The sequence below is a fragment of the Pinus tabuliformis genome, chromosome J (genome assembly GCF_031772625.1).
Source record: "Pinus tabuliformis cultivar Carrire ecotype Pingquan chromosome J, CPIR1, whole genome shotgun sequence".
NCBI classification, from domain to species: Eukaryota; Viridiplantae; Streptophyta; class Pinopsida; order Pinales; family Pinaceae; genus Pinus; species Pinus tabuliformis.
This window is the reverse complement of record NC_142295.1, coordinates 1546572378-1546596817: the sequence shown is the minus strand read 5'-3', so window position 1 is coordinate 1546596817 and position 24440 is coordinate 1546572378.

The following is a 24440-nucleotide window of genomic DNA, read 5'->3' as shown; positions in this document are numbered from 1 at the left end:
AAAAGTAGCAAGATACATCAATGGTCTAAGATATGAAATTTAGGATGAGCTTAGTATTTTGTCTCCAAGGACTATTGAAGCTTAACAGGTAGCCCTCAAGGGGGACGAAAAATGGGAAAGGAAATAAAGTCGAAAAGGAAGAGGTCAAAGTACATCAAGAAGTAGACGTAAGTCAAGTGGTCAAGGAAGATTTCTAGTTCAAAAGGAAGAAGGTATTAGTTCATATTATCCAAGACAATCATCAAGAGGCGAATATATTAGAGGAAGAAGACCACATCAAAGAGGTAGGGGAAGAAACTTTGTTTTCAGATGTTATACATGTAACAAAATTGGTCACAAATCTCATGAATGTTAAGAGAATGCCTCCATAAATCAAGGGAATATATATATTACACAAGATATAGATTGGATCATTATATTATTTTTTACCCATATTGATGCTTTGAGAGTGAAGAAATTGAAGAAATCAACTCACGAGATCATTTTTACTGATGCATCCTAGTTTGGGCAATGGGGGTTTGAAACCTTCCAAAAGAATTTTGAGACATTAAACATATTTCTTTGGGGGTAAATTTTTTTTGCTAAATCATTGCAACCTCTAACACTATTCTACACACAAATACCTTCCCAAGAGTGCAAGAATTATCTCAATCAGACTTCGTAAGAAAAATTTATGCCACATAGAAGTTGACCTTCTTATTTTGACCACTATGATTTGAGAGGATACCATTTCAACACCCATCATCCATGGAAAAGGGGATATTCGCATGATGAAGAAGAATAAAAGAGTCGGTATGTAACTCTAGTTATTAGTTGACGAAGTCAAACTTAACCATTAGTAGGCTATTAGGTTATGTCATAATTGGGCCTTTAGGAGGAAAATGGGTTCCATTCTATTAGAAGGAATTTTTTCCCATAGATGAGGAGAGTATTTAAGAGTGAAGAGAGGGTGAGAGGGAGAAAAAATTGAGGCTTTTTGTTCTATAACATCCCATGGGCTATAGGTCTCATTCCTTTGTAATTGCATCCATTTCCATTCAAAGAAAGAAAGAGAAATGTATCCTCACCTTCCTACTGTTTTTCTCCTAAAAGGGTTTCCCAGTTCATTTATTTTATTACTGTGGTTTTATGAGTGATTGTTCTATTTGTTCTCTATTTTTTGTATATTTATATTTTGCATGCACACATAGTAGACATTAACATAATAACTCCAAAAATATAAGGAAACTGTCATAGTAAATATTTTGGATTTCAGTAAATATTCTTTATTAGATCTATTATGAAAATTTTCTAGTTGAATATCCAAGGTAGTTTACGTACCATATTGGTATCAAATAAGGTTTCTTTGGGTATATGGTGAGAAGTTGTAGGGGATCTAGATTGATTAAGATAATAGTCTTAAAACCTTAACCATGTTTGATGACTTTATTAAAAACCCTTAAGATCCCACGAAGGACATGTTTGTGTGGCTAGAAGAACAAGTCATTGATATAAACCATAATGTGAGCCTCCTTATGGAGGCCCTTCCCAATAAGATAGGGTTATTTAGAGAAGATGAAGGTTCTAACACAAAAGTTAGATTAGAGGGGATATTAGGGGACCATGAAGAATGAGACAGGGGGCATACAAATGAACCCAAAAGGGAACAATGCAATTAGAGTATTATTAATCATTCATAGTCCATGTTTAAGATGGAAGCAAAGGTTAACATCAACCGATATCACGGTGAGGTTGATGATTAGAAGTTAAATCATTGGTTGCAATAGTAGCAGTTTATTCTAGTGTTCACTAAATAGAGGAATAACAAAAACAATTGTTTGCACATTTGAAATTAGAGGTCTATGCCATGAACTAGTGGGAAATAAACACAAAAACCCTAAGACTACAAGGAAATCCTCTAGTGACTAAGTGGGAGGATTTTAAATCTCTCTTAAAGTCACACTCTACCCTATAAGGTAGGTAGAGGACTAGTGAATCCAATGGCATTACTATAGGTAGTGATAGGGGCAAAGTGTACATGAGTACACCATCAAATTTAGGAAGATGGAAATAATTTTGGGTATCTCCCCAAAGAACCCACATGTGCTTCTTAAGTATCTATTAGGTCTATATAGCCATCTACATAAGCAAGTAATGTTTTTCAAACAAAACAATGGATAGGGCTTGTGTATAAGCACAATATTTGGAGAACATAGGTAATAAGAAATGGAAATCGATTGGATCAAAATAGAAGGAGCACACGTAAATATCCAAGAAGGGGAAGAAGAAGTGGAAGGGGATAAAATATTAAAATACATAAGCCACAACACACCATTGAAAATATCCTAACAACCATTAAAACCACTATAAGGATGATGGTTATACATGAGAGAAGTGTTGTAAATTGAATCTAAAGCTCAATTGGAAGAAGTAAAAGAAATATGCTTAGAAGAAAAATATCATGGTTACTAATTCAAGAAAATAGGTGTAATGTAGCTAAAACATGAATAATGAAGACTACACAAAGGAGGCGCATTGAATGATGTCAATATAGAGATGAGTTCTCCAAAAAAGTAGAAGTTGACACTGAAGAAGAAACTGTAGAAGAAAAATGGTCAAGATCATTTTGAGACTGACCACTAGACCGAAATAGGAAGTGCCCATGTATGAGGTCAAATTATATGCGAAAGAATTGATTAATTGGATCGACCATAGATAGGAATTTTGACTATGAGAATGTTGTTGATGAAAATAAAATCAAGTCTGTGGTGAAGAAAGTCAAGTATACAATGACCAAGTTGAAAGGTCATGCATCATTATGGTGGATAACATGAAATCAAAATGGAAGAACAAAGGTAAGAAGAAGATTAAATGTTATAATTACATGGTGGGAAATTAAAGGTGATTTCATGCCTAGAGATCACTAATTGAATATCTGTATATAAATGAAAAATATGAAGCAAAAAATGATGTTAGTATAAGAATATATAAAGAAGTTCTATAAGAAAAGTATAACATTTGGTCATGTCGAAGAAGATACTGAAAAAGTAGCAAGATAAATCAATGGTCTAAGAATCATATGAAATTGAGGATGAGATTAGTATTTTGTCTCCAAGAACTATTGAAGCCTATGAGGTAGCCCTCAAGGTGGAGGAAAAATTGGAAAGGAAATAAAGTCAGAAAGGAAGAGGTCAAAGTACATCATGAAGTAGACGCAACTCAAGTTGTCAAGGAAGATTTCTAGCTCAAAAGGAAGAAGGTATTAGTTCATATTATCCAAGACAATCATCAAGAGGTGGATATATTAGAGGAAGAAAACCATATCAAAGAGGTAGGGGAAGAAACCTTGTTTTTACATGTTATACAGGTAACAAAATTGGTCACAAATCTCATGAATGTTAAGAGAATGCCTCCATAAATAAAGGGAACATATATATTACACATGATATAGTTTGGATCATTATATTATTTTTTATCTGTATTGATGCTTTGAGAGTGAAGAAATTGAAGGAATCAACTCACAGGACCATTTTTACCGATGCATCCCAGTTTTGGGGAATGGAGGTTTGAAACCTTCCAAAATAATTTTGAGACATTATACATATTTCTTTGTGGGTAAACAATTGTTGCTAAATCATTGCAACCTCTAACACTATTCTACTCAAAAATACCTTTCCAAGAGTGCAAGAATTATCTCAATCAGACTTCGTAAGGAAAAGTTATACCACCTAGAAGTTGACCTTCTTGTTTTGAACACTATGATTCGAGAGGATACCATTTCAATCCCCATCATCCATGGAAAAGGGGATAATCACATGATCATGATGAAGAAGAATAAAAGAGTCAGTATGTAACTCTAGGTAAGAGTTGACAAAGTCAAACTTAACCATTAATAGACTATTGGGTTATGTCATAATTGGGCATTTAGGAGGAAAATGGGTTCCATTCTATTAGAAGGAATTTTGTCCCATAGATGAGAAGAGTATGTAAGAGTGGAGAGAGGGAGAGAGAGAGAAAACATTGAGCCTTTTTGTTCTATAACATCCCATGGGCTATAGGTCTCATTCCTTTGTAATTGTATCCATTTCCATTTAGAGAAAGAAAGAGCAACGTATCCACACCTTCCTATTTGTTTTTCTCCTGAAAGGGTTTCCTAATGCATTTATTTTATTATTGTGGTTTTACAAGTGATTGTTCTATTTGTTTTCCATTTTTTGCATATTTATATAATGCATGCACACATAGTAAACAGTAACATAATAACTCCAAAAATATAAGGAAACTATCATAGTAAATATTCTGGAGTTCAGTAAATATTCTTTATTAGATCTATTATGAAACATTTTCTAGTCAAATATCCAAAGTAGTTTACATACCATATTGGTATCAAAGAAGGCTTCTTTGGGTATATGGTGAGAAGTTGCAGGGGATCTAGATCAATTAAGATAATAGTCTTAAAACCTTAAACATGTTTTATGACTTTATTAATAACCCTTAAGGTCCCACGAAGGATACATTTGTGTGGTTGGAAGCACACGTCATTGATATAAACCGTAATGTGAGCCTCCTTATGGAGGCCCTTCCCAATAAGATAGGGTTATTCAGAGAAGATGAAGGTTCTAACATGGAGGTTAGATTAGAGGGGAGATTAGAGGACCATGAAGAATGAGAGAGGTGGCATACAAATGAACCCAAAAAGGAACAATGCAGTTAGAGTATTGTTAATCATTCATAGTCCCTATTTAAGATGGAAGCAAAGGTTAACATCTACCAATATTAAGGTTAGGTTGATGATTATAAGTTAAATCACTCGTTGCAATAGTAGAAGTTTATTCTATTGTTTACTACATAGAGGAATAACAAAAAAATTGTTTGCACATTTGAAATTAGATGTCTATGCCATGAACTAGTGGGAAATAAACACAAAAACCCTAAGACTGGAAGGAAATACTCTAGTGACTAGGTGGGAGGATTTTAACTCTCTGTTAAAGTCACATTTCTACCCTATGAGGTAGGTAGAGGACTAGTGAATCCAATAGCATTACTATAGGTAGTGATAAGGGCAAAGTGTACATGAGTACACCATCAAATTTACGAAGATGGAAATAATTTTGGGTATCTCGCCAAAGAGCCCGCATGTGCTCCTTAAGTATCCATTAGGTCTACATAGCCATCTATAGAAGAAAGTAATGTTTTTTGAACAAAACAATGGATAGGGCTTGTGTATAAGTACAATATTTGGAGAACATAGGTAATAAGAAATGGAAATCAACTGGTTCAAAGTGGAAGGAGCACAAGTAAATATCTAAGAAGGGGAAGAAGAAGTGGAAGGGGAGAAAATATTAAAATATAGAAGCCACGACACACCATTTAAAATATCCTAACAACCATTAAGGCCACTATAACGATGATGGTTATACATAGGAGAAGTGTTGTAAGTTGAATTGAAAGCTCAATTGGAATAAGTAAAAGAAATATGCTTAGAAGAAAAATCTCATGGTCACTAATTCAAGAAAATAGGTGTAATGTAGCTAAAACATCAATTAGAATATTGTATATACATCAATGTATAAGGGAGTGAATTTGAGTAACCTTCAACAATAGGAAGAGAAGGAAATGACTAGACTATTCCAGATAGAGATACAGGTCAAGAAGATGAAATTGATGCTCTATTCAACTCAAGATCATAGAAGAATATCATAGTAGGATATTTGGTCAAGAAATTGGGATTGGATATTATGACCATCCTATCCCATATCCCTTTGCATGGGACACAGAGGAGGAAGAAATAAAATTAAATAAATAATGCATAATCAACTTTGCTATTAGTGCTAATTCTATTTATGAAGTAGAGTTGGATTTAGTTCCATTTGATGTATATGGAGTTGTGTTTGGGAGTCCCTATTTATACACACATGATGCGATATTCGTGCAAATATCAAACTAGTATCACCTCTTTGTTTGAAATTTTTTTTGTTTGTCAGAGTTTGAAGAATTTGTTTCCAGATTTTCATATAGAATGTTAAATTTTAATTGGTGTTTCAAGTCTATACCATGATCCATCATTAAGAGTAATTGATGAGATAAAGAGGGGAGTTAAAAAGGTATAAATAGATAAAAAGGAAAAAAAAAAAAAAAAAACTAATAGGGGGTAAAACTTAAAACCTAAAAGGAAATTGATTAATTAATATATTGGAATTAACTAATCAGAAAATTAGAAATAATTATTTAATACATTAGCATTAATTAATTAATTATATTAATATTAGTTAATTAATGCATTAAAATTAATTAATAACCTAATATATTATAAGAATGATAAAAGAATTAGTAATATTAATGTTAATTATATTAAAGTTAATAATATGTTAGAATAGATATACAAGAATAATATTAATAATATAATACCTTCATTCGTTAGTAAATATATTAATAGAATATCATATAACATTTCCTACATTAATTAGTTAATTAATTGTTTTAATTTTTTTTAATTATTATAATAAAATTAATGCTTAAGTTAATAAAATTAATTATATATTAATGTAAAATATATAAATACCTAAGAACTATAGAACTAAATTAGATAGAAATGAAGAAAGAAGGAGAAATATTAATATTAATAGAGTAATATTATTATAAATAATAATTTGATGAGAGTTGATAATGTTAATAATAAATCTATTAATTTAATATTGAAAGGGAGGGAACACACCTTAGAGTTGAGAGAGCACAAGGAACCAACTCCTACTAACTTCAAGACTGCCATCCCTATTGAGGTTGTTTGGATGTCTTAATATCTATATAGCCTCTTTGAATCTTCTCCTAAAGTAGTGATCTTCCTTTGCAATGATAGTAGTGACCTCTACGCATATGTGATCCTTAGATTGGAGGTAATGCTATGCAAGAGTGCTGCTTTTTAATGTCAACATAATGCTCTTTTATTCTTGTTTTGAGTGACCTCCCAGTTTCACCAACGTTGTTCTTTTCACAAGAGAAATTGATTTTGTAGACTCCATTTAGTTGACGCTGATAAATATTGTCCTTAATTGATTTCATTTTTTATTTTATAGCTTCCAATTATTTAAATATAGAACCAATATTCTTTTTTTTTTTCCAGAAAATTTTAGCTATTCTATCAGCCACGTCACATATGTACGAAATGTGTGAATTTATGTTGGAAGGTTGTATATTAGTTGATTTTTGTGAGGGATTCATCTTGTCTTTTTCTCTCTTAATGGTATTAGTATTGTCTTAATCCCTATAACCAATATCTTTGAACACCTTACTAAGATGATCCAAATCGTGATCCAAGTGATCTTTATCACCTCATCAAGGACATTAAATCGTTCATCATTAACAAACACAAAGACAAGTCGAATATCTTGTTGTCAAGCGCCAACCAGGATAAAAATTTGATTAGTTATAATAGGAGTATGTTTCATTTTTTTTAAGAGAAAACTAGTCTATAGAAGAGTCCATGAGAGCTAACTCATTCCTAGAGGAGTGCACTAAGGAATAGAAAAACAAATGGAAGGGTTATTATAAGAATACAAGGATGTGTTCCAATAGTCTAAAGGGATACCACCCAAGAGGGAAGTGGAGCATGGGTTCTGTTATCACTATAAAAGGTTCTAAAATTTTGGACAACTAGTATGGTTCCTTTTGAGATAGTTTTGATATGAAATTCACTTTTTGAAGATTGAAGTTTATTTTGGATAGACAATATTAGTTTGTTTGGCTCATTATCATGTGGAAAAATCATCAAAAAATCCTAAAAAAATGACAAAAAGCTGTGTTCTTGACTCACACAGCAGTTTCGTAGCACGCTACGAAACTACTGTAGCTGCACATCATGATTTTGTGGGCCAATTTTGAGAAGAAAAAGGAACCCTTCTTGAAGATGGGCTACTGCAAAGGATTACTTACAGGTTTTGAACATCAAGCAAGGGAAAAACAAGGAAAGGAAAGACATTTATGAACTCCAAACTTTATGTTATGAAGATGGTCATCATTTCGTAGCTCAAACAGTTTTTCTTGCTTCAGGCAACACCTAAGGGGTTTTGTCTTAGCACGAGTATTTGAGCAGGGTCTATGGTTAATTTAATGTATGTCATGTGATTAAAAGAGACAACATGTTCAGTAGAAGGATTCGAAGAGATGCATAAGAATGAAACTCTAAAAAGGAGGAACTCTGTCTCCCTGTTTTTAGAAGTCAACTTCCAAGGGGATTCCTGAACAATTGAAAGCTCGTCTCTTAAAAGTGAAAGAGGTTTTTATTCCTAACATAATGAGCTACAAAAAAATATTTCCGTTTCTTCAAATTCATTATGATCTGGGAGAAATGGATGACCAAACTAGCGCTACGAAACTAATGTAAGTGAAGTTTTTCATATACATATTTCCCCTGTTTTACACCTATTTTTCAAAGACATATTCTATGAAGTAGGAAAGGTATTTGAAAAAAGCAAGAGTGGTTTTTGTTCAGCATGGATTGGTTCACAAAAGAATCCTTCAATTTTTCAAAATACATTTTTTATGAGAAGATACGAGCTCTGTCCCAACACCTATTTTTCAGCCAGAACAGAGCACGGAACAGTCTCCTAGTTTCGAGGAACAGTAAAAGGATGAGGAATCAAGGGCTAGCTAGAGGGTTATGAGCAGCGTAAAATTCGAATTCATGGAGTTATAGGTGTCAAAAGGAATTTTTAGTTCCTAGATAAGGTCGTTTTAATCATAATGAGGAGTTACACTCCTAATTGTCTTAGGTCTCTAGAACTACTAGTTAACAGTCAGTTACATTTAATAGTTAGTTTTAAGTATCAATAGGTGTCATAGTAGGAAGAATTCGAATTCCCCTCATGCTAGAGGAGGAATCTAAGTCATGTAATTAACTCTATATATTGGAGAAGATGTAATGCACTAATGGTTGGAAGATTTAAGAGAAACTTGGATATTGTGCATTGTGTAAGACTCTATTTTTAGTAATACAATATTTGGCTTTGCTTCTCAGGAATCAGAAGGAATTCAATGTTTAGAATGTCTTGTATTGTCCTCTTCTCAGTATTTGCAGTGGTATGAATGTGTGATTACTTAGAAATCACTGATTGTGCTCTAACTTCCTTCATACATTTATAAACTGTATTGTCCTATATGTTTCTAATATGTTCTCAATATGTTGAATTCTAGATGCTCTGACTTCCATGTAAGGCTAATAGTATTGTCATACTAAAACAATTTTGACTCCATAAGCCCAATGAATATTTTTCAATTGTATTTCAACCATTTACACTTTTTCATTTGTTTCATAGAGTTAGCCATCTTATTCATTATCAAAACATTTAATCCTTTGAGAGATCCCTCTCAGGTTGAGGAGGCTAAGCCTCAGCCAAAAGTAGGTTTGAAATAGTTACTCAAGGTCTACTTGATCAGCAGCCTTTCAGGGTTGATTTTGTGATAACATTTTGGTGTGTCTGCCGGGAGTCTGAAGATTATTCATTCCCGAAACTAAGAAGCTGAACTTCTGAAGGTAGCAAGAGCTCAGAAATTTTTTAAGGCTACAAACTACCTTGGCGACTCCACACATCAAATAAAAAATTGGAAGGTGAATCCACTGCTAGAATATCAGTAGCTTGATGAAGTTTCAAAATGAGTTCCAATGTAAGAATTAATGCCAGGTATGCCATTGTGAATCGGTCTCATATCCCTAGTTTTCCAAATCCTATGCCAAAGGTTGATTGGTTAGATGATCTTCCAATATTCAAAGATGAAAAGAAGGACAATGCTGCTCTTCATTTGGTTAGGTTCCATATGAATCTGTGCAGTCTTAAGGTTCATTTCCCTGAATATTGTCTCATGAAGATGTTTATGACCACTTTAGAAGGAAAAGCATGGTCTTGGTATAAAAGTTTGGAAAATGGTTCAATATATTCGCTTGCTAATTTTCATGATGAATTCTATGAGATGTATAAAGAGTGTCATCCCTCCTTATTGCTGGTCCAAGATTGTTGTAAACATTCTGCAAGTTTTATTCAATATTTGGAGGATTGTTATGATGATGATGAATTTATGGATGAAGAAATTTTAGAGGCCCTTCATAACAATACATTTCAACACCAAGAAGAAAGTATAACATCCCATGAAATGCAACATGAAAATCAGCAGGGGTTTACTTATGAAAACCATGTTACATCCTCTGATATGAATGAGAAGATGCAGCAAACTTGCCAGTCTTTTGATCATAAAGAGTATGAAATTGATTGCAAACACCAAGAAGAAGTACTGGAAGATAGCTTTTATAACCCTCAGGCAGAGGAAAAGGTTGATTTTTTATGTCATACTTTTCAGCAGCTTACATCAATGAATGATCATAATAAGGAGGAAAATTACATTGTTTGTGAGAATCATTCAAAAAAGTAGTTGGATAACATATCAAAGGAATCTTGTGTGGTTGAGAATCAATTGTATGAAGATATAGAATGTTATGATGATCATATTAATGAAGAAATAGATGAAAATTTTTCTTTGTCCTTATCTTCTTATCTAAAAACTTTTGAGTGCAAGATAGAAGATAAGATGAAATTTTTAGATGAAGTTGCTAAGAACATTGAGAAAGACATTGAAGGTTTAAAAGGTCAAATTCAATCATATAGTCTTCATGATCATGATCATTCTTTTCAAAAGCTTTCTATGGCAGAACACAAGGAGAGGGTGTTGCTTCCTTTCTCTTTTCTGATTGAGGAAGAATACACTGTTATTGAAGATCAGTTTGCACAATCAGAAAGTTATGAGAATCATCAAGCTGATCATGTATTCTGGGATCCTATAGCTAGATACATGGAAGAGTTTTACTCTCCAGTGTTTCAGTTTTTCTATGAAGATCAGAGGCAATTCCAGTGGCAGTGGTCATCACAATATCATAGTTGCTCTGAACTCCGATGTAGTCAAAAAACTCAAATATAAGATAAGACAAATGATTGGCTACATTGGAAATTCAACATTGATTGAATTGAAAGAAGTTTGAAATTGATAGGGTAGGTAGGTAGGAAAATGAAAATAAGCTCAAGGTTGACTGAGCATTTTTTAGTAGATATAGATTTCTTTTCCTACAGTGATCATCAAGCTTAAGCCCAAGGTGAAGGCCCAAGAAGCTTAAAGGGTATGCTTGTCAAATAAATTTTTGTTTATCATAAGAGGATAAAGCATTGGACCTGCGAGTTCTTAGTGTACCACAAGGGCACACTATCCCAAGTGGAGCCACCGTTATCACTATAAAAGGTTCTAAAATTTTGGACAACTGGTATGGTTCCATTTGAGATAGTTTTGATATGAAATTCACTTTTTGAAGATTGAAGGTTATTTTGGATAGACAATATCAGTTTGTTTGGCTCATTATCATGTGGAGAAATCATCAAAAAATTCCCAAAATATCACAAAAAGCTGTGTTCTTTACTCACACAGCAGTTTCATAGCACACTACGAAACTACTGTAGGTGATATCTAATGCACAACAATTTCGTAGCATGCTACGAAACTATTGTAGTTGCACATCATGATTTTGTGGGCCAATTTTGAGAAGAAAAAGGAACCCTTCTTGAATATGGGCTGCTGCAAAGGATTAATTACAAGTTTTGAACATCAAGCAAGGGCAAAACAACGAAAGGAAAGACATTTATGAACTCCAAACTTTATGTTATGAAGATGGTCATCATTTCGTAGCTCAGACAGTTTGTCTTGCTTCAGGCAACACCTAAGGGGTTTTGTCTTAGCACAAGTATTTGAGTAGGGTCTATGGTTAATTTAATGTATGTCATGTGATTAAAAGAGACAACATGGTCAGCAGAAGGATTCGAAGACAAGCATAAGAATGAAACTCTAAAAAGGAGGAACTCTGTCTCCTTGTTTTTAGCAGTCAACTTCCAAGGGGATTCCTGAACAATTGAAAACTCGTCTCTGAAAAGTGAAAGAGTTTTTTATTCCTAACATAATGAGCTAAAAAAAAATCTTTCCATTTCTTCAAATTCATTATGATTTTGGAGAAATGGATGACCAAACTTGCACCACGAAACTGTTGTAGGTGCAGTTTTTCACAAACATATTTCTCTTGTTTTACACCTGTTGTTCAAAGACATATTCTGGGTAGTAGGAATCGTATTTCAAAAAACCAAGAGAGGTTTTTGTTCAGCATGGATTGGTTCACAAAAGCCTCCTTCATTTTTTCAAAATAATGTTGTTGTGAGAAGATATAAGCTCTGTCCCAACACCTATTTTTCAGCCAGAACAGTCTCCTAGTTTCCAGGAACAATAAAAGGATGAGGCATCAAGGGCCAGCTAGAGGGTTATGAGCACCATCAAATTCGAATTCATGGAGTTATAGGTGTCAAAAGAAATGTTTAATTCCTAGATAAGGTCGTTTTAATCATAATGAGGAGTTACACTCCTAATTGTTTTAGGTCTCTAGAACTGCCAGTTAACAAACAGTTACATTTAATAGTTAGTTTTAAGTATCAATAAGTGTCATAGTAGGAAGAATTCGAATTCCGCTCATGTTGGAGGAGGAATCTAAGTCATGTAATGAACTCTATATATTGGAGAATATTTCAGAGAAACTTGGATATTGTGCTTTGTGTAAGACTCTATTTTTAGTAATACAATATTTGGCTTTGCTTCTAAGGAATCAAAAGGAATTCAATGTTCAGAATGTCTTGTATTGTCCTCTTCTCAATATTTGCAGTGGTATGAATGTGTGATTACTTAGAAATCACTGATTGTGCTCTAACTTCCTTCATACATTTATAAATTGTATTGTCCTATATGTTTATGATGTGTTCTCAATATGTTGAATTCTAGATGCCCTGACTTCCATGTAAGGCTAACAGTATTGTCATACTGAAACAATTTTGACTCCATAAGCCCAATGAATATTTTCTAATTGTATTTCAACCATTTACACTTTTTCATTTGTTTCATAGAGATAGCCATCTTATTCATTATCGAAATCTTTAATCCTTTGAGAGAGCCCTCTTAGGTTGAGGAGGCTAAGCCTTAGCCAAAAGTAGGTTTGAAATAGTTACTCAAGGTCTACCTAATCAGCAGACTTTCAGGGTTGATATTGTGATAACAGGTTCCATTTGTTGTTGGAAACACTACTACCAAACATTCAGTTGTATAGGAAATTTTTTATAAAGGAAATCAATGTGAAGATGTATTTGCAATGACTATTCGAATATGGTGTCATTCAACCAATTATTTCACCATGTGGGTCACCCATCATTATTGTGCCAAGGAACAATGGGACTTGGTAGATGTGTATTGATTACAGGGAATTCAACAAAATTATGCTCAATATAGATGATCTTCTAGATCATTTGTAGCAAGCCAAATACTTCACCAAGGTAGACTTAAGCAAGAGTATCACTAGTTTGAGTCAGAGAAGAGGATACTTAGAATACCACCTTCAAAACCATATGAGGTTTGTATGAATGATTATTTATGTCATTTGGCCTATGAAATACACCAACTACATTTATGAAGTTAATGAATGATATAATGCATCATTTTATAGATTCATTTGTTATTGTTTATTTGGATGATATGCTAGTATGTAGTGCTACTTGGGAGGAGGACATGTCACATTTGATGCAGGTGATAGATATATTAAAAAGCACTATTTTTTCCAAATATCCAGAAGTGTGAATTCTCACAATAGTCATTGGTGTATCTAGAATATCTGATATGTGAAGGAGTTGAAGATATATCTTGCCAAGATGGATACCATCATGAAGTGGCTAATGCCTGCTAATGTTTTTTAAGTTTAGGAGTTTCATTTGGGAAACACGATACTTGAGAAAATTTATAGCCTCATTTTCAGTAGTAGAAACATCACTCCACGCCATAACAATGTGTCACTACTACATATTGAGCCAATTTTTGACGACTATTTGTCTCTCTTGTGCCAATCATTCGTATCTATAATGACAAAAAAGAGATTTCATAAAATGTCAAACATTTTGCAGTCATATTTTTGACGTCTCCTTGATGTTTGGATGTTAAATAGAAATCATTGTCACAATTTATGGGGTTAACATTTTGATGAGAATCATTGTCGCATCTCATTTGAGGAGAACCCATTTGTACCATCAAAATTGCAATGTTAAGACATGGAAATTTCAGCATTTAAGCATAGAAATTGTGGCGTTTAGGCATGGAAATTTTGATGTTGAGGTGTGGAAATTGTGATTTTCATGCATGGAAATTGCAACAATTAGGTGTGGAGATTACACCATTTAGGAATGGAAATTGTGCCGTTCAAACTTAGAAATTGCGATGTTGAGACATGGAAATTGCGATGGACCCAAGTTCTGCAATAATTATACAAGTGTCACAATACCGACGGAGTTTGCAATTTAAAAAAAAAATCACTACTTTGATAGTATGTGCACTAGTACAAAATGACTAATTAGTTACTAAAAGCAACAAAAATATGCATATAAGTGACCATTTTTTAGTTGCTGACCAATAATGGCTAATTTATAGTATCTTATAACAGGACCAAATTTTAGTTGTATTTAGCTTACTCATTAATTGGTTGTCTCAATTTTATCATCTAGTAGTATATTTAGTCATAAATTTGGCCATTAATTTAGTCATTAATTGCCACAATACACAAAAAAAATATAATACTACATGATCGCCCAAGAAAACCAATTAACGACCAAAGAAATAAGACAAAATTTTAGTCATGTTATAAGATACTGTAAATTAGCTACTGATAGTCATATATATAAAAAAAAAATTAGTCGTCATTTGTAATTACAAATTAATGAATTACAGTAGTTATTTATAGTTTTTTGGTACTTTCATATTCATTACATAAACGACTCATTTAGTAGTTTATATTCATTCATTTTCTTTCATTAATAATCATTATAAATGACATTTAGTTGTTGTATATTCATTTTATTTATGTTCATTTTTAAGCAATATAAACCACTAATTTAGTAGTTTTATTTATGTGTTCATTATTAATCAACAAAAATTAATATGAGGAGTTCTGAGCTGGAATCAGATTGCAGTGCATGGTTTGGGAGAAATAATATCCATTTCCCAACTCCATGTAGCTAAGCAGCCAATAGCAGCGTCTAGTGACGGTGCGAGAGCAAGGCTCTATTGCCTGAGGAGGGAAAAAGCTGTGGAGAAAAGGAGGAAAAACTGTGTGATGATCGGTAGAGGCCATTGCCTTGAGCTGGATGGAGAATTCTCGACTGGAGCACCCAATTAATGGCACCTACAGGGCACCATGAATTCCCTTCATTCTGGCTTGGGAGGGGATGTGAGCGGCCATGTGGCCAATCCTCTCACCATCCGTCCATCTAATCATCATTAATGTCATGGTTATCACCCACATCTGGGTGTTAATTATATTATAATTAATAATATATTAGAGTAGATATACAAGAATACTATTAATAATATAATACCTTCAATCGTTAGTAAATATATTAATAGAATACCATATAACATATCCTACATTAATTAATTAATTAATTGTTTTAATTGTTTTAATTATTATAATAAAATTAATGCTTAAGTTAATGGCACCTATAGGGCGCCATGAACTCCCTTCATTCTAGCTTGGGAGGGGACGCGGGCGGCCATGTGGCCAATCCACTCACCATCTGTCCATCTAATCATCATTAATGTCATGGTTATCACCCACATCTGGGTGTTAATTATATTATAATTAATAATATATTAGAGTAGATATACAAGAATAATATTAATAATATAATACCTTCAATCGTTAGTAAATATATTAATAGAATATCATATAACATATCCTACATTAATTAATTAATTAATTTTTTTAATTGTTTTAATTATTATAATAAAATTAATGCTTAAGTTAATAAAATTAATTATATATTAATGTAAAATATAAAAAGGCCTAAGAACTATAGAATTATATGAGATAGAAACGAAGAAAGAAGGAGAAATATTAATATTAATAGAGTAATATTATTAATAATAATACGTTGATGAGAGTTGATATTGTTAACAATAAATCTATTAGTTTAATTTTGAAAGGGAGGGAACAAACGTTAGAGTTGAGAGAGCACAAGAAGCCAACTCCTAATAACTTCAAGACCGCCATCCCTATTAACGTTGTTTGGATGTCTTAATATCTCCATAGCCTCTCTAAATCTTATCCTAAGGTAGTGATCTTCCTTTGCAACGATAGTAATGTCCTCTATGCATATGTTATCCTTAGTTTGGAGGCAATGCTATGCAAGAATGTTGATTTTTAATGTCAACATAATGCTCTTTTATTCTTGTTTTGAGTGACCTCTTGGTTTCACCAATGTTGTTTTCTCCACAAGAGAAATTGATTTTGTAGACTCCTTTTAGTTGAGCCGATAAATATTGTCCTTAATTGATTTCATTTTTTATTTTATAGCTTCCAATTGTTTAAATATAGAACCAATATTATTCTTTTTTTCCAGAAAATTTTAGCTATTTTATCAGCCATGCCACGTATGTACGGAAGGTGTGAATTTATGTTGGAAGGTTGTATATTAGTTGATTTTTGTGAGGGGTTCATCTTCTATTTTTCTCTCTTAATGGTCTCAGTATTGTCTTTATCCGTGTAACCAATATCTTTGAACACCTTACTAAGATGATCCAAATCATGATACAAGTGATCTTTATCACCTCATCAAGGACATTAAATCATCCATCGTCAACAAACACAAAGACAAGACGAATATCTTGTTGTCAAGTGCTAACCAGGATAAAAATTTGATTAGTTATAACAAGAAGTATGCTTCATTGTTTTTAAGAGAAAACTAGTTTGTAGAAGAGTCCATGAGATCTAAGTCATTCCTAGAGGGGTGCACTAAGGAATAGAAAAACAAATGGAAGGGTTATTATAAGAATACAAGGATGTGTTCCAGGAGTCTAAAGGGAAACCACCCAAGAGGGAATAGAGCATGGGTTCCATTTGTTGTCGGAATATCTACTACCAAACATTCGGTTGTATAGGAAATTTGTTATAAAGTAAAACAAGGTGAAGATGTATTTTCAAAAACTACTCGAATAGGGTGTCATTCAACCAATTATTTCACCATGTGGGTCACCCACCATTATTGTGCTAAGGAACAATGGGACTTGGTAGATGTGTATTGATTACAAGGAACTCAAAAAAATTATGCTCAAGGTAGATGATCTTCTAGATCATTTGTAGCCATCCAAATACTTAACCAAGGTGGACTTAAAGTGAGAGTATCACTAGGTTTGAGTCAGAGAAGAGGATACTTAGAAAAACACCTTCAAAACCATATGAGGTTTGTATGAATGATTATTTATGTCATTTGGCCTATGAAATACACCAACTACATTTATGAAATTAATGAATGATATAATGCATCATTTTATAGATTCATTTGTTATTGTTTATTTGGATGATATGCTAGAATGTAGTGCTACCTGGTAGGAGGACATCTCACATTTGATGCTGTTGATAGATATATTAAAAAGCACTAGTTTTTTCCAAATATCAAGAAGTGTGAATTATCACAATAGCCATTGGTGTATCTGGAATATGTGAAGGACTTGAAGATATATCTTTCCAAGATGGATACCATCATGAAGTGGCTAATGTCTACTAATGTTTTAAGTTTAGGAGTTTTGTTTGGGAAACACGATACTTGAGAAAATTTATAGCCTCATTTTCAGTAGTAGAAACATCACTCCATGCCATAACAATGAGTCACTACTATATATTGAGCCAATTTTTGATGACTTTTTGTCTCTCTTGTGCTAATCATTCATATCTATAATGACGAAAAAGAGATTTCGTAATATGTCAAACATTTTGTAGTCATATTTTCGACGTCTCCTTGATCTTCGGAATTTCGATGGAAATCGTTGTCACAAATTGTGGGGTCAACATTTTGATGACAATCATTGTTGCATCTCATTTGAAGAGAACCCATTTGTGCCATCAAAATTGAAACGTTAAGACATGGAAATTTCGGCATTTTGGCATAGAAATAGTGGCGTTTAGGAATGGAAATTTTGATGTTGAGGTGTGGAAATTGCGATGTTTATGCGTGGAAATTGCAACAATTAGGCATCGATATTACACTATTTAGGCATGGAAATTGTGGCATTCAAACGTAGAAATTGCGATGTTGAGACATGGAAATTGTGATGGACCCAAGTTCTGCGACGGCTATATAAGTGTCACAATACCGACGAAGCTTGCAATTTAAATAATAAAAAAAATCACTGCTTTGATAGTATGTGCACTAGTACAAACGACTAATTAATTACTAAAAAATAACAAAAAATTGCATATAACCGACCAATTTTTAGTCGCTGATCAATGATGGCTAATTTACAGTATCTTATAACATGACCAAATTTTAGTTGTATTTAGCTTACTCATTAATTGGTTGTCTCAATTTTATCATCTAGTAGTATATTTAGTCATAAATTTGGCCATTAATTTAGTCGTTAATCCCCACAATACACAAAAAATATAATACTACATGATCACCCAAGAAAACCAATTAACGACCAAAGAAATATGACTAAATTTTAGTCATGTTATAAGATATTGTAAATTAGCTACTGATAGTCATATATATGAAAAATTTAGTCGTCATTTGTGATCACAAATTTATGAATTAAGGTAGTCATTTATAGTTTTTTGGTAGTTTCATATTCATTACATAAACGACTGATTTAGTAGTTTATATTAATTTCATTTTCTTCCATTAATAATCACTATAAATGATATACTCCAGGCAAAAAATTCTCTAAATAACGCCATGACAGAAATGCAACAGAAAATAATCTTAGAAGGGCGAACAGAGCAGCTCTCGGAGCAAGAAACACACCTGCAATCTCAAATCTTGGAAAGAGACAAGCAAGAAGAAGTTCTTTGGAGGCAAAAATCACGGGTTAGGTGGCTGAAGGAGGGAGAAAAGAATACCAAGTTCTTTCATCGCTCTACGATTCAAAGAAGAATGATCAACACCATAACCCATATACAGAACAACCAAGGAGGAAAAGTAGAAGACCACGTAGCTATAGAACAAGAACTACTGTCATACTTCAAGCAGGTTCATCAAGAGACTCAAATGGATCGGATGGTGGCCATTGACAAAATAATCCAATCCATTCCAAAGATCATCACTAAGGAGCATAATCAGCTGCTCCTCAAGCCAATTTCCTTGCAGGAGGTGGAAAAGGTGGTTCATCAGCTAAAAGAAGGAAAGGCGCCAGGTCCAGATGGGTTTACTTCTAACTTCTTTCACAATTTTTGGGATATGATCAAATTGGAGGTCTGGCAGGTCGTAGAAGAATCTCGAACCAGCAGATGGATGCTTCCAGCCATGAATGCCACTTTCATTACCCTCATTCCTAAAGAAGCACAGTCTAGAACCCGTGACAAATTCAGGCCTATAGCGCTGTGCAATGTCATTTACAAAATAGTATCCAAAGTCATTGCTTCAAGGCTCAAACCGCTACTTCCCTTACTTATCTCCCCGAACCAATCAGGGTATTTGGAGGGCAGGCAAATTATGGAGAGCATTATCCTAACGCATGAGATCATTCACTCTTTGAAGCACCATAAAAAGGCAGGTATGTTACTTAAGATAGACCTATCTAAAGCCTTTGATAGTCTGAGCTGGAGTTATATTAAAAAAATGTTAACTGCCTTTGGTTTTTCTCCACCATGGGTTAGATGGGTTATGAGTCTCATTTCTTCCACCTTCTTCTCCATCCTTATCAATGGAATTCCATCCTCCCCCTTTCATCCTTCGAGAGGTATTCGTCAAGGAGATCCCTTATCTCCCTTTTTGTTTGTCATCATGGCAGAAGGTCTAGGTAGAAGTATCAAGGATGCTCTTCACTCACAGCAGCTTCGTGGCCTTTCCTTTCCCAACTCCCCTCCCTTCACCCATCAGCAATTTGTGGATGACAACATGCTTTATGGGCATCCTTCAGTCCAAGAAGCTCGGAAGTTAAAATCTCTGTTAAATACTTTCTCAGCGGCCTCTGGAGCTTCCATAAACCAGGCCAAATCCCAAATTTTCTTCTTCCACACCCCTGCAGTTACCCAAGCCTCCATTGCTCGAATCCTAGGTTTCCAGAAAGCTGTTCTTCCATCCAATTACCTAGGAGCTCCCCTGACTGATGTTGCCCTAAAGCACTCTTCTTGGAATCTGCTCCTAGAAAAACTAGAAGCACGTCTCTCTTCCTGGACCCATAGATCCCTCAACATGCCTAGCCACTTAGTCTTAATCAAATCAGTCCTTCAGTCTATGCTGCTGTATTTATTTTCAATCCTGCCAGTGCCAAAATGGGTTCTCAAAGAAATCAAAAAGCTCCAACGATCTTTCCTTTGGGGCAACTCAGGACAGAAATGTAAATGGGCTCTAGTTAAATGGGAAAAGGTTTGCTTACCCAAGCATTTGGGTGGGACTGGGCTTCGAGATCCTCACCACAGCAATGCTGTGATGGGAGCACGCATCTGGTGGAACTGGCTCACTGCACCATATACACCTTGGGCCACTCTATGGACAGCCAAATATGCCAATAACAGACTTGTTGAGGATCTCATCAGACTCACTGATATAGGCCCAGGTTCATTAGTCTGGAATGCAGCAAAGCAACATAAAAATCTTATTCAGTAGCATAGCTTTTGGGAGGTCAGGAATGGCACTATTGCAAGATTCTGGGAAGATTCCTAGCAGCAACAACATAGACTGGAAGATTTGATTGATCCTCACCAAATTCCCAATTGGGAGGCTCGCAGGCTCGATAAGATCAATCAATATTGGAAGCCTACCTTAACGCATGGCTTCAGGCAATGGGTTAATCCGGAACACATCATTAGGAATGGCCTAGAGGCTGACCAACAGATCCTAGGATCAGAACTCTCTAATCGCAACATAAGGTATTCAGAAAAGAAGGATGTGCTCAGATGGGGATATGAGGATAGGGGAATGTTCACAACGCATGAAGCCTACAACATTATTATAAAAGAAACTGCAGTCAAAGATCCTCTTTGGACTGCTATCTGGGCTCCCAACTTATGGCCGAAGGTTTCCACTTTTCTTTGGCTGCTCTGTCAGAACAAAATCCTCACCTGGGATAATCTGCGGAAGAGAAACTTTCATGGGCCATCCATCTGCCCCAATTGCAATCAGGAAGAAGAAACTATCTTGCATCTCATGGACACTTGCCCTCTGGCCCATAAGCTCTGGGAAAAAGTCAGTTTTCGATGCCAAAGGGAAAGCCGAATCATGGAAAACATCCCCACCACTGTTCAAAACTGGGTAAGTAATCCTTATAAGAGCAAGGTTCTTAACTCCTTATGGAAGCTTATACCCGGCCTTCTCATGTGGACTATATGGAAGGAGAGGAACAAATTCATCTTCAAGAATCAATCAACGCCTATGGAAGTCATCTGGAACAATGTCTATCAAAACCTCAAGGAAACTCTTCTACTCCAAACTTGGCATGACGACGATCTTCCCACACTACCATAGGAAAAGACTATTTGGGACAACTGGAATCTACAATGGAATCAAGAATTGAAAATCTCTGCTAAATCGGCAGCAAAAAGCACAACATCAGATAAGTGGGTTCCTCCTCCTCAGAATATGTTCCAACTGAACTTCGACGGAGCCTCAAAAGGCAATCCTGGTAAAGCCGGGTTTGGAGGAATTTTCAGAGATCATAAGGGCGTCACCCTTCTAACCTTTCTAGGATCGAAGGGATGGGACTCTAATAACTTAGCCGAGCTTGAAGGGCTATGGCAAGGGCTCCTTTTAGCTCACTCACATGGCTTTTTCCCTCTCATCATTGAAGGTGACTCTCAAATTCTAATTAATATGGTGAACAAAATTATTCAAGGAACTCCCTCAAACAAAATTGGCAACAGTTGGAGACTAGCAGAAAGACTGGAACTTGTTGAAGATTGGCTCAAAGCCCACAGAGCAGTAAATTTCAAACATACTCGTAGGGAAGGAAATAAGGTAGTTGACCTTCTTGCCAACATAGGGGTGGAGAGTAATACTACTATGAACGCTAATGTGTTATCTGATATTGCCACTGATGCACAGATGAAGGAATTCAACGATTTAGTTGAGAAAGAGAAAACTCAGGAAGTAGGAGGCCACCCGGATGTGGGTGACACGAATACGCATTAATGGTTTATCTGAAGAATGGTAGTGAGGGGATGGGCCACTTGTCTGATGGCGCCCCTCCCCATATCACCCTGAGACGCCCTCATAACTATTTGCAGGCAACATTCAATACAGGTTCTATTCGGCAAAAAGCTAGTCAGTGTTGGAATATGGAGATACCTCACTTCAGTTCTTTACTGTCTCCTCTGCTCTGCAACATCTATCCACCTCAGGCCTTTGAGCCCTGCCTTCGCACTGCAACAGGCCGGCACTGCTGGATTGTTTGTTGTGCAGATTTTGATAACGGCTATCACCATTCGCATTCGGCTCTCTGCTTTTTAATCTCTGCCCAGATTAGCCCTGTTTCGCCTCTCATCCCCTCTGCTATTGCTCCCTCTGTCTTCGTCCCTCTGGTCTTTGCTCCTTTTGAGTGCCCAGCCAACGAATTCAATATGGTTAGGCATCGCATGCGTAGTCGCAGGGGAGGAACCAGGGGAGGAAGCTCTCGTCCTCTGGTGGAGTGCTCCACCTCCTCTCCTTCCCCTGAATTACATCATCCTCAAGCTTTCGGAGAAGGTAGACATCCCAATTCCAGGTGTGGAAGAGGTCGGGCTCGCTCTTCTGGTGTTGTTCTTGATGAATTCGCTGTCCATTCTGACAACTCTCCTCCGCCCCTTCATCCCGCTCCTCACTCTGCTCACTTCAGGTTCTGTAGCTCCCTGAACAGGCCCGTCATTACTGCTTCTATCTCCATCTCCTTCTCTGAAGAAATCGCTCACTCAGCCTCTCAGGTTGATATCTCCAACTCGCCGCAGGAAGGTGCTCTCAGATGCAACAATTGCAGGGAATCTGGTAACAATGTGATGGTTGACAGTCTCCTCACCTCCCCTGGTCCGAACTTGGGTGGAACTCTGCATGGTGAAGGGGGCTGCTCTGCTGCCATGCGCCCCTTTGGTGGTTCGTGTCATGACGATTCTGCTATCCAGGATGCTTCTGGCGATGGGGGCGAGCCTCACGGTGGTGGTGGAGTGCTACACGACAGCGCCTCCATGGACGTGGTGGATGACTGGGCTTGCCCAATCATTGAGGAACCCATCCCCGATGACTACAACTAAGATAACGTGGCCTCCGGGCAGTCGAAGGTGGCAGACAGAGTTTCGACAGAGGCAGACTGAGGTTAGATCTTGGCCGGCTATGGCTGCCTTGGTGTCTTCTATCTGGTTCTTTTTGGTTTTGATAATCTTAAGGTGGATGTTGGTCTCCTTTCTGGACCAAATGTCAAGGTATTGTCTTACTGTGTTTTTGTGGGGTTTGGTCTCAAAACTGCTATCATTTTCGAAGGCTATGATCTTGTTGGACTGGTTTCCCCAATGTTGGGGCAGTCCATATTTTGATGAAACTACAATAAACTGGCTCGAGGCTCTGTCTTCTTTATATATTTTCTGTACATATTAATAGACTACTTTTACTTAGAAAAAAAAAAAATCACTATAAATGACTAATTTACTCTTTGTATATTCATTTTATTTATGTTCATTTTTAAACAATATAAACCACTAATTTAGTAGTTTTATTTATGTGTTCATTATTAATCAACACAAATTTATTAGTATGCATGTTCATCTAATATGAAAATGCAAAGTTACAAATGTTAATTATAGTACTAAATAATATCAAGTAGAACTATAAATAATTTCAACCACAAACTATATTATATGAAATGTCAAGTATTACAATATGAGTTTCCAACTTAATATTGATTGGACTAAAATTTACACATGAAATATTGTTTCATCACTTCAAAACATTATCATTGTGTTGCCAAGGCGTTGTAGGTGAATTCACCAACTCTAAAGACTCGAACATCAGTCTATATGTGTGTGTCTCTTGCAAGATATTAGATTTAAGGGTATCACTAGATTGATTCTCTTCTCTCTCTCTGTTTGCATTTGTCGTTCAAGTGTTATTATTCTCCACTTTCTTCAATTCCTGCTTCTTACCATCAATACGGAGTTCCTCTTCTGAAAATGAAAGAAGAAACAATGTAGAGTATAAGACATGAAAGGTGATGAACATTGGAATATAAATTAAAGTAGACTATAAATGATTTATACAACATATATCTTAACATCAGCAATATTAGTGTCTAGACTTTCCCCCAAGAAAAAAAGTAACTTGAACAAGTTTTCTTCAGTTAGGCAATCGTGGCCATTATGTGGCTAGATGACCTATATAGGAGAAGCAAATAAAATGTCACCA